General features: G+C 40.0%; 1 protein-coding gene across 1 annotated transcript in view; it reads left to right on the forward strand.

Moving 5' to 3' along the window:
• Positions 1-3,425: 3,425 nt before the first annotated feature.
• ARHGAP24 (Rho GTPase activating protein 24) overlaps positions 3,426-8,859 on the forward strand; it is a 516,123-nt gene continuing 510,689 nt past the window's right edge. Inside the window, exon 1 of the mRNA XM_049632110.1 lies at positions 3,426-3,859. The gene's annotated coding sequence lies outside the window, so the exon portion shown is untranslated. The remainder of the gene's footprint in view (positions 3,860-8,859) is intronic.

Consider the following 8,859-nt stretch of genomic DNA (forward strand, 5'->3'; position numbering starts at 1 on the left):
ATAAAGGCAGGAAGGACTCTAATGCCACAGTAGCGCTTCTCTTTCGTAATCTCCTTCATTGTCTTGCTCATGGGGATTTAGTTGGATTCCTTTGGTCCCACCATTTTTAATAGTAATGATACATCTCCTTTCCCTAAATTGTGTGATCCATAGTTTTGGGGACAGTAGACATGAAACTCCCTCAGTCTCTTCCAACCTTATTTAGCTAAGACAAAACTGGACTTTATCAAAAAGGAACTTCTACAAGGAAATGAAAACACAAAACCAGACATTTTGAAATAGATGCGTTTTAAAGCACAGCCTTCTATCTTAATACTGAAATCAGATCTTGGCATATTTCAGTACCCACACAAATTCTGCATTGTTGGTGAGAGCCTGAAGGAAATGTTAGGATTTTGGCAGTTGTTGACTATTCAGTTTTGTTACTATGTTTTTTGCCCTCTTAGGAATGTATTTTTCCCCAAAAGAAAACATAATTAAAGAGTCCCAGTATCTGATATTAATGGCCAAGTGGGTAACATGACAATACATTACTCTATGCTAAGGTCTTCAAAGAATCTGGCAAGGAATCTGGTGAAAAACTGAAAATTCTAAAGTAGTAAAGTGTACTAAAACATGTTTTTAATCTATGTGTTTTATTTTATAACTGGAAATTTGTACCTCTTGATTCACTTCACCTATTTCACCTACCCCCACCCCATCCTTATATGTTTAAAAAAAATTTTTTTTAACATTTATTTATTTTTGAGACAGAGACAGAGCATGAACGGGGGAGGGTCAGAGAGAGAGGGAGACACAGAATCCGAAACAGGCTCCAGGCTTTGAGCTGTCAGCACAGAGCCCGATGCGGGGCTTGAACTCACGGACCGCGAGATCATGACCTGAGCTGAAGTCGGACGCTTAACCGACTGAGCCACCCAGGCGCCCCCCATCCTTATATGTTTAATAGTACCTTTTGACTCAGGTATTTGAAACATTAGACAACGTGATTGTGCAGACTCTTGTTGAGGTTCCTCTAAGTCAGTTCCAATCAAAGCGGCCTGACAGAAACAGTATCCAGGGGACTCTGTCTATGGACGCTCCTTTGTCCTTGACTCTGGCAGTACTGATACTCCAACTTGTCCAAGTGTAGTGAGACCATTATCTTTGTTCTCTCCTCCTTCTCCTCTTTCTCCTCTTCCTATTGCACTTTTAGGTCCCTGAAATCCCCTTGGTCCTGGAAGTATTTCACTTCTCCCTTGTAAATCTGAGGTCCCTCAAACCCTGCCTGCCTTTTATACTGACTTTCATATACCCTTCTTCTGAGGAATCCTTCTTCTGACTTAGGAATCTTAAGAAAGTTATCCTTCGCCCTTGAAACATTTGTGGGTTTTGTGGAGTTTATCACAAGCATGCTTTTAACTCAGAATTGAGTTGACTGCTAAAATTCAGCTTTAAGTGATGCCCTGGGCAAGTTCTCCCTTGATGCTCTGGGAATTGAATGACAGACACCATCTTCCCTGGAGTCTGGATCAGTCACATCAGCAGGCTCTTTTGGTTAGAGTCTTTTACATCTCTAAAATTTATTTCTCCTTTAAAGTCCTACAGTTTGTATAAGTGATGTCTACCAGTCCCAATTAACCACAAGTAAGAGAGGAATAACGGTCTGAGTCCACAGAAGCGTTTTCTAATCTGGGTTATACTCTCTAGTAACAAAGACCTTTGCTAAATCCCTAAGGCTTTCTAGAAAAGGAATACAGTGCCCTTGTCTTTCTGTAGAGAAGTGAGAGGGAAAGAGTGGAGCTTTGGTAGATATAAATCCCCTGTGCTTAATCCTCAGGTGAAAATCTTCCTATCCTTCAGTTGTATTGTCTAGCTTAAGATAATCACATACATCACACATGTCAATGAAGTGATGGTAAATGGAAAGCATGGAGACCGAAGTCAGAAGATGAGAAGGGCAATGTTTGAGTATAAGGCTGTGTCCCGAGGCATGTCTTAACCTTTTGGATTAGGGACTAACCCAGTAACTACCCTGAGCTCAACTTTGTATTGTCTTCAGTCTAAATTGCTCGGGGTAATAATTGTTAGGTCCTGAAATAGGTTACTGACATGATAGTTTCCTTGTCTTCTTTAAATGTCACGATCTTGAATCATACTTATTGACACTTGTCTTCCTGAGGCTTTTGAGTCCATCAAGTGTGTGCAGATTTCATTTTGGTTAATTTAATTGTTTTTCAGCTTTCATCTAAAACTGCCCATCGGCACTTACCTGCCAGGATGTAGCTGGAACTCATAAAGCCATATGGGTTGATAAAGGTCATTTATTCCTACCAATTAGAAAATAAGCTACCTTGCTTCTGGTTAGGAATTCCAAGCACATTTTAAAAAAGGAAATGCCAAAAGAGAACCCCTCCTCACCCTGCAGAACTTAATTTGACTCATTAAAGGGCTGAGAATTCTCTAGCCAGAAAATCAATTTTTTAGCGGGGCATCAGGTTGGGATGGGGCAGATCACCAGGAAGAAAAACTCCAAGGAAGAGATAAAAGAGAGAGAAAAACAAACAAACAAACCTAAGAGTCTACATAGGCTTTTATTTTTGGTGTTTCTAAATTTGCACATATGTTCTTCTATATCACTGCAGATTTCTGATGAGAACACTTTTATTTTATGTCTTAAAGAAATCTGATGATGATTTGTAAGCAATCTAAAGCAGAGATCTTTATAAAGCTTTTTGAAATAATAATACTGGCATTCCAGATAACCTATATTGTAAGATCTAGATTTGAAATAGGCATTTTTTGGTGGTGGTGGGAAGAGAAGGGGTTCCATCAGCCAAAATTTTACTACCCTGGCCCTTCTCTCATACTGTGCGATTCTGAGAGCTCTTAAACCATAGTAAGGAGGTGATTATGCTTTCCATTTCTCCAAGGATCTGAAAGCATCCATCTAAATAAGCATTTCTAGGAATGCAGGTTTAAAGACTCAGGTAATTCTGATTGGAGAAATAAGATTTTACAGAGAGAGCTGAGGGAAGCAGGTGAAACCTACTATGTGGGGGTTTGGCCAAAGAAATGCAGGGCTCCTGGAAGGCAGGAGACAAGTATTTTTCATTCTTCTCCGCACCCAGAGTCCCAGATCTGGTGACCGATACATATCTATGATACTTAAGAAATGAAACGAGTAATGCCAGCTACGGGGGGACAGAGGCAGGGTGGGCTCTCTCTGGTGGGGGCGGGGGGGGGCGGGAACCGGGCGTCGGGCTGTGTTACTCAGCCTAGGAGATAACCTAGCGGTGAGACGCAAGGGCCAGGGCACCGTTCTTCCCTGACTCCCCAGTAGTGCGGCTCGAATCTTCTAAAGCTGCCAGTTGCCAAATGAAATCTGAAACCCTGGGCTGCGTCTGAGGGTTGGCCCTGCTCAGTTGTTCCAGCCTCTTGTACTGTATATTTACACATTCACACACAATCACTCTTTCTAACTTCTGGGACTCTTTGCGCAACTGCTAGGATTTCTCAAGTGCATGTGGCAACTCAACCCAGCTCCGGGGGAAACCGGCGGGACTCCGGAGGGTCTCCAAGGCCCGGGGAGCTGTCAGGACTGCTGCGGGGACAGGAGAGGATCGAGACGTGGGCAGTGGTGGGGGGAAACACCCACAACTTTCCACCCCAGCTGCAGCTCTTTCGGCCGCTGCGTATTTCCTCTGAAACCACAGCTGCTGAGCAACCAAGTGCATGGGGCACAGCACGTCCCCTTGTTGTGGGAAGTAAAGTAGCTTTCCCTCCTCTCTTTTTTCTTTTCCCTTTCCTTCGGCTCGTCCTGGGAGCCTTTCCCTCCAGAGCAGCCGCAGTCCCGTGTCCGTCGAGTGCTCCGAGCGGGGTAGGTGACGCTGCGCGGGGGTGTGCGCCGGGGCCACCGCGGGAGGCTGAGATAGCCGAGGCGGCGCTCGGGGGCTGCCGGCACAGCTGCCTGCGACAGGGAGGGGGCTGCTGGGGGCGAGGAGGGGGGCGAGGAGGGATCGCCGGAATCCCATGCTGGTGCAGTGTGTGTGTGTGTGTGCGCGCTCGGGGCAGTCGCGCTTGTGTGTGTGTTGAGAAACAATGTTCTTATTTTTAAAAGGAAGAAAAGGCGTAAATGGTAGTATGTATTTCTGTCGTAAAAATAGATGGAATTAATAAAAACTGTGCAGTTCAGCTCCCTTGCTATCCATCCTTCCTTCTCCCACCGCGCCTCCCGTTTGTTTCCCCTAGTGTCTTATGAGAGTTTCCTAGATAACAGGCATACAGAGGTAGGTTTTAATAATGAACACTTTTATTGCAAACATAAAATGATAGGGAATCTTTGGTGAATTTTAAGCCACCCAAAAGAATCTAGATTTTTTAAAAACTTTCTGAAGATGTATCCATCCTCTCTGAAATATAAATATATAATTTATTCTCATTAAAAAATACTTTAGACTGTATTTCTTTTTAAGTTGACCAATTAGAAGGGGAGATAATATTACTGTTGGAATAATATTTCTTAGCGATACTAGGTTTCAATACTAACTAGTAATAGGGAATCCAGACTCCCTTGTAGTTAAAATATGAATTAAATGTTTCTTTAATTCATTCGAATTAAAAGATAATCTCCAAACTATTTCTCTTTCTATCATAGCTTTTGTTATTCTTTTTTTTTTTAAACCTTAGCAAGACATCATCATTTGATCTCTTTCTAAAAAAAGGAAATAAATCATGCTGGGTATTTTAAATAAAAAAGTTGTAAGGCGTTTGCATATCCATAAGTAAAACAATATGTGTTGCTGTGTCTACTAAAGAAGACAAATTAATTGAAATCCAGGGATATTTACAGTACAGTTAAGAGCTTTACTCAATTACTGAGAAGAAGATGGACAGACAGATTAAATACAAACAATCTGTCCCCTGATTTTAATTAGAACTGAAAACCAACCCTTAAGGGCAAGAATGGATGTTGGTATTAAGTTGGGCATCATAAAACGCAGGGAATTAATATATTAGAAAAAGCCAGAAAACAAGTATAAAGCCACATCAGACTTGTTAAGATCTCGCTCTCCCTTTTAAATTTCTTAATACTTCCTCTTCTCTGGGGACATTTCAACTTCTAAGAGAGCCTAATAATACAATTCCCCTTTTTGTCTTTCTTGAGTGCTTGACCTTCAGGTAGCAAGTCAAAAAATCTGTTCTTTAGATCCATTACTGACTTGTCAGAGAAGTCACCTTAGACATCTTGGAAGACTGAGATATTGACAAAACTTTAAAGTAAATAACATTCTCCTTCCACTCAGAGGAGATATGTTCTTGGTGGAAGACCTTTCAGTGGGAATAAGGGATAAACTATGAGTTTTTCAGATCTGGAATTTAGTTTGAGGTATGTGTAAGGAATATACAATAGTCTGATAAAAGGAAGGAGATTCTGTAATTTTTTTCTACATCTGAAAGGCTGTTGAAACTCAGTCTGTCCTTTGCTTTCAACTGTATTATTTTGTTTTATTACTTAATCATAGGGATTTGGAGAGGTGGATGGTCTCTCAGTAGTGTTCTTTTGGGCTGTATATACTGGTGAATTTGAACCGTTTTGAAAATAAAACTTGATAATAAGTGAGGAAGAACTAAGTTCTCAAGAAAAAAAAAATCACTGCAGAACAAATAGCACTGTACCCTTCCAGACAAGAATGGTACATTTAAGTATAAAAGTGAAAAAGTGTTCTGAGCTTAAATCTCCAGTGAAATCTTTTCAGGTTTTGCTTGGTATAGTAATGGCCAAAGCTCTGGGAATTTTTACTGGTCATGGCTTCATTTACTGTGTGATCTTGGACTCTCTAGGATGGAGTTTAGGGGTTAAGGGAAAGGGCAGGAAGGGTAAAGAATGTGCAACAGGTGGTAATAAGTGGTTTGAGTCTGATTACTTTGCTGTCTTGGCCAAAGACTATTTAGTGTTTACCAACAGTGCCCTTAGTAGTTTTGTTGTGACCTACTGGCCCATTTAAGTGCATTTTCTTTCTGGCTCTATTAGTGTCCGGGTTGGTTTCATAGGGCTAAAAGCAGGCAGAGCTGCTGCAAAATCCAGACCATGGATTTTGTTTCTGTTTTTAGTGTTTGCAGTGCTGTAGGACCATCTTACTTACCTGTAGTTATTTTCCTGTGGCATTTTCAGGCAGGTGGTAAAGGGTTCTTTTCCTATGAGTTGAGCTTACATAATGCTGATCGCTTCTTTCTGCCATGTGTCAAGTTTTGGTAACGGTGAGTGTTTTGGAAAAACAAGAGGGAGAAGGTGGCTAGAGCCTCACCTTGGAGTCCAGTGGAAGGGACAGCCCCTCAATTAGTCACACATGGGTATGGAGGAGGTTAACAATAACAAGAACCTGGGGCATCCTTTCTACAATGGTCATATTTTACTGAGAAAAAAAGCGTAAGAGATTTAAAATCCAGAGATGCTTGTTTATTCTTTAATCCATGGCTGAAGGATTAAGATTTCTCCCAGATGGAAAAAGGTATTTAAAAATAAAATTGTAAATAGTCAACTTAGCCATGAAGTTAATGCTCTTCATGTGAAGAGTTGGAGCCTCAGATTGAGTCTGGAAATGGTGACCCATCTGTCTTCATTACTCAGACTCAAACTTTATAAGATTATGATGGTTTCAGCGGCTAAGTAAAAGCACATTTGGACGTGGGGAAATTGTTCTGGTGAGATTCAAGGAATGTTCAGTTTTCAGAGGTTATTGTGTACATATGTGCTTTAGAGCAGCATCTACACTGAACTGTGGCAATGCTACAATTAACCTTTATAAAGGGCAAATCTAATTGTGTCAATCCCTTATTCTAAAACCTTTGATGGATCCCAGGATCCCAACAACCTACAACATTAACTTTAAACTCTTCAATATAGTGACTAAAAGCTTTTCAAAACCCTTCCTTTTTAGCTTCTCCTTCCTGCACAATGGCTCCTCATTGTTCACACTTTTGATTTTTTTTTTGCTAATGGATCTCCTTTCTCCAGGAATTCCCTTTGCCTGGAAAGTCCCACTTGATTCTTGGTGGTCCATTTCAACTGGAACTTCCTTTGGGAGAATTTACGCAATTCTATGTAGAAATAATTCATCATTTCATCTTGTCTGCTTCTGTGGTGTTTCGAACATGCTTTCAATAGTTTTTAAAATAATTTTTATTTTTGAAACATTACTACCAACCAGCTATAGTGTGTTCCTTTATAGGTATATTGGTGGTGGGGGACCCACTTGTATCCTAGTGTCCAGCCCAATGACTGAAACATATAGTAGACACATGTTAATGTTTCCTTAATAAATGGGCAAGCAAAGTTATGAATGAATAACGTACTAGTGGACTCCGATTTATGCAGATAATTTTTTCCCCAAAGGTCCCATTTGAAAAATATCTATTTGGACTCAGAGTTTACTTTCCAAAAGTAACAATGCAACAAACATAATTCACTTTCTAGACCTGCCCACACATGCCTATTTAATTCTATAATAGATGAAATTTGTGCTTTTGAAATTATAAAGCAAAAGCAAAACAAAATGAAAAACTACTTGGAATCATCTTTTTCTTTTGAAAATCACAAAGTACTCTTGAGTTTAAAGGTAATAGAAACACTTATAATAGATACACATTTTTCACAGTTGTTTTTTATATTGTACTATGAAATCTGTAATCGATCAAATCCCAGTGGGAGGTCCTGGATTTGGCTGTGAGGAGTAATAATAGAGTTAAATTTGGAGATTCTGTTGCCTGTAGATGGGCAATAATTTTAATTAATCAAACAAAATAGAAATACTAATTTTGGCTATTTAATAATTATCTTGAGTGCTAGTGCCTGAAGGAAGTTGGATTTAATTAAAGGAGAATGTGGAGGTGGCTGGAGAGGAGGAAATTCAGAGGGGCATCTTTTTTCATGTTACTGATTTTTTATTAAATTTCTTTTCATCTCATTTGCACACTTTGGCAAATCCAGTGTTTCCTTTTGAAAAAAATTCCTATTCTACAGTTATTTCTGCTGCCTGACATGTAGAAGGGGATTGTTCTCCATTTCAGCCGAACTACAAATTGGCTTATTTCATTTTCAGAGCAGTGATACCTCTGTCACTTGCATACTTCTTCTGTTTAGCACAGGGATCATTTTTCAATCAAGAATGCATAATGCTTGTGTTTTAGGCACCAGCCAGGGACCTTAAGGTCAAGTTGTTCCTTATATAGTATATCTGAGAAGACTGAAAGAGCAAACATTGGTATTTCAGAGTAATAGTGTACTTATTTCTACTCTAAATCTTCCACGCTCTCTATTTTTATCAAAGCGTATGACCAGAAGTTTACCTGTCCCACTCACATTACAACACCTTTTGGTTAGGTTGTCTTCATCACACAGTCCTTTAATGTAGCCTTCTATTTCTTTTTACTGAGAGTCAGCATAAAAGAGGCTGCATGGAAAATATTTTGGCACTTTTTGTTATGTATTCCCATAGTCTTTAGATAAGGATCTCCATAAATTAGTTTTTGCTTTTACTGCTTTAAAAAGTGTTGCTCTTCTGATTAGCTAGTGTTGTTTCTTTTGTTAGAAGAAAAGAGAGTAAGAAATCACCATGTTTCTCATGTTGGCTTGTCACCCAAGAAGCTCACCTAATGTAACAAGAAAATCAGAACAAACTTTGATGCTCAGTTGTACCCTGGTCAATCTTCTTATGACACAGTTTGCATCCGTCTGGCCTTATTTTTATGCACCTATCATACCCATACCCTTTAACTAAGTTAACTCAAATCCATTATGGAAATAGATTGAATTACCTTCCTTGTGTGTGTGTGCGCACGCGTGTGTGCGCACGCGTGTGTGCGCACGCGTGTGTGCGC

The sequence above is a fragment of the Panthera uncia genome, chromosome B1, assembly GCF_023721935.1.
Source record: "Panthera uncia isolate 11264 chromosome B1, Puncia_PCG_1.0, whole genome shotgun sequence".
In the NCBI taxonomy this organism is placed as follows: Eukaryota; Metazoa; Chordata; class Mammalia; order Carnivora; family Felidae; genus Panthera; species Panthera uncia.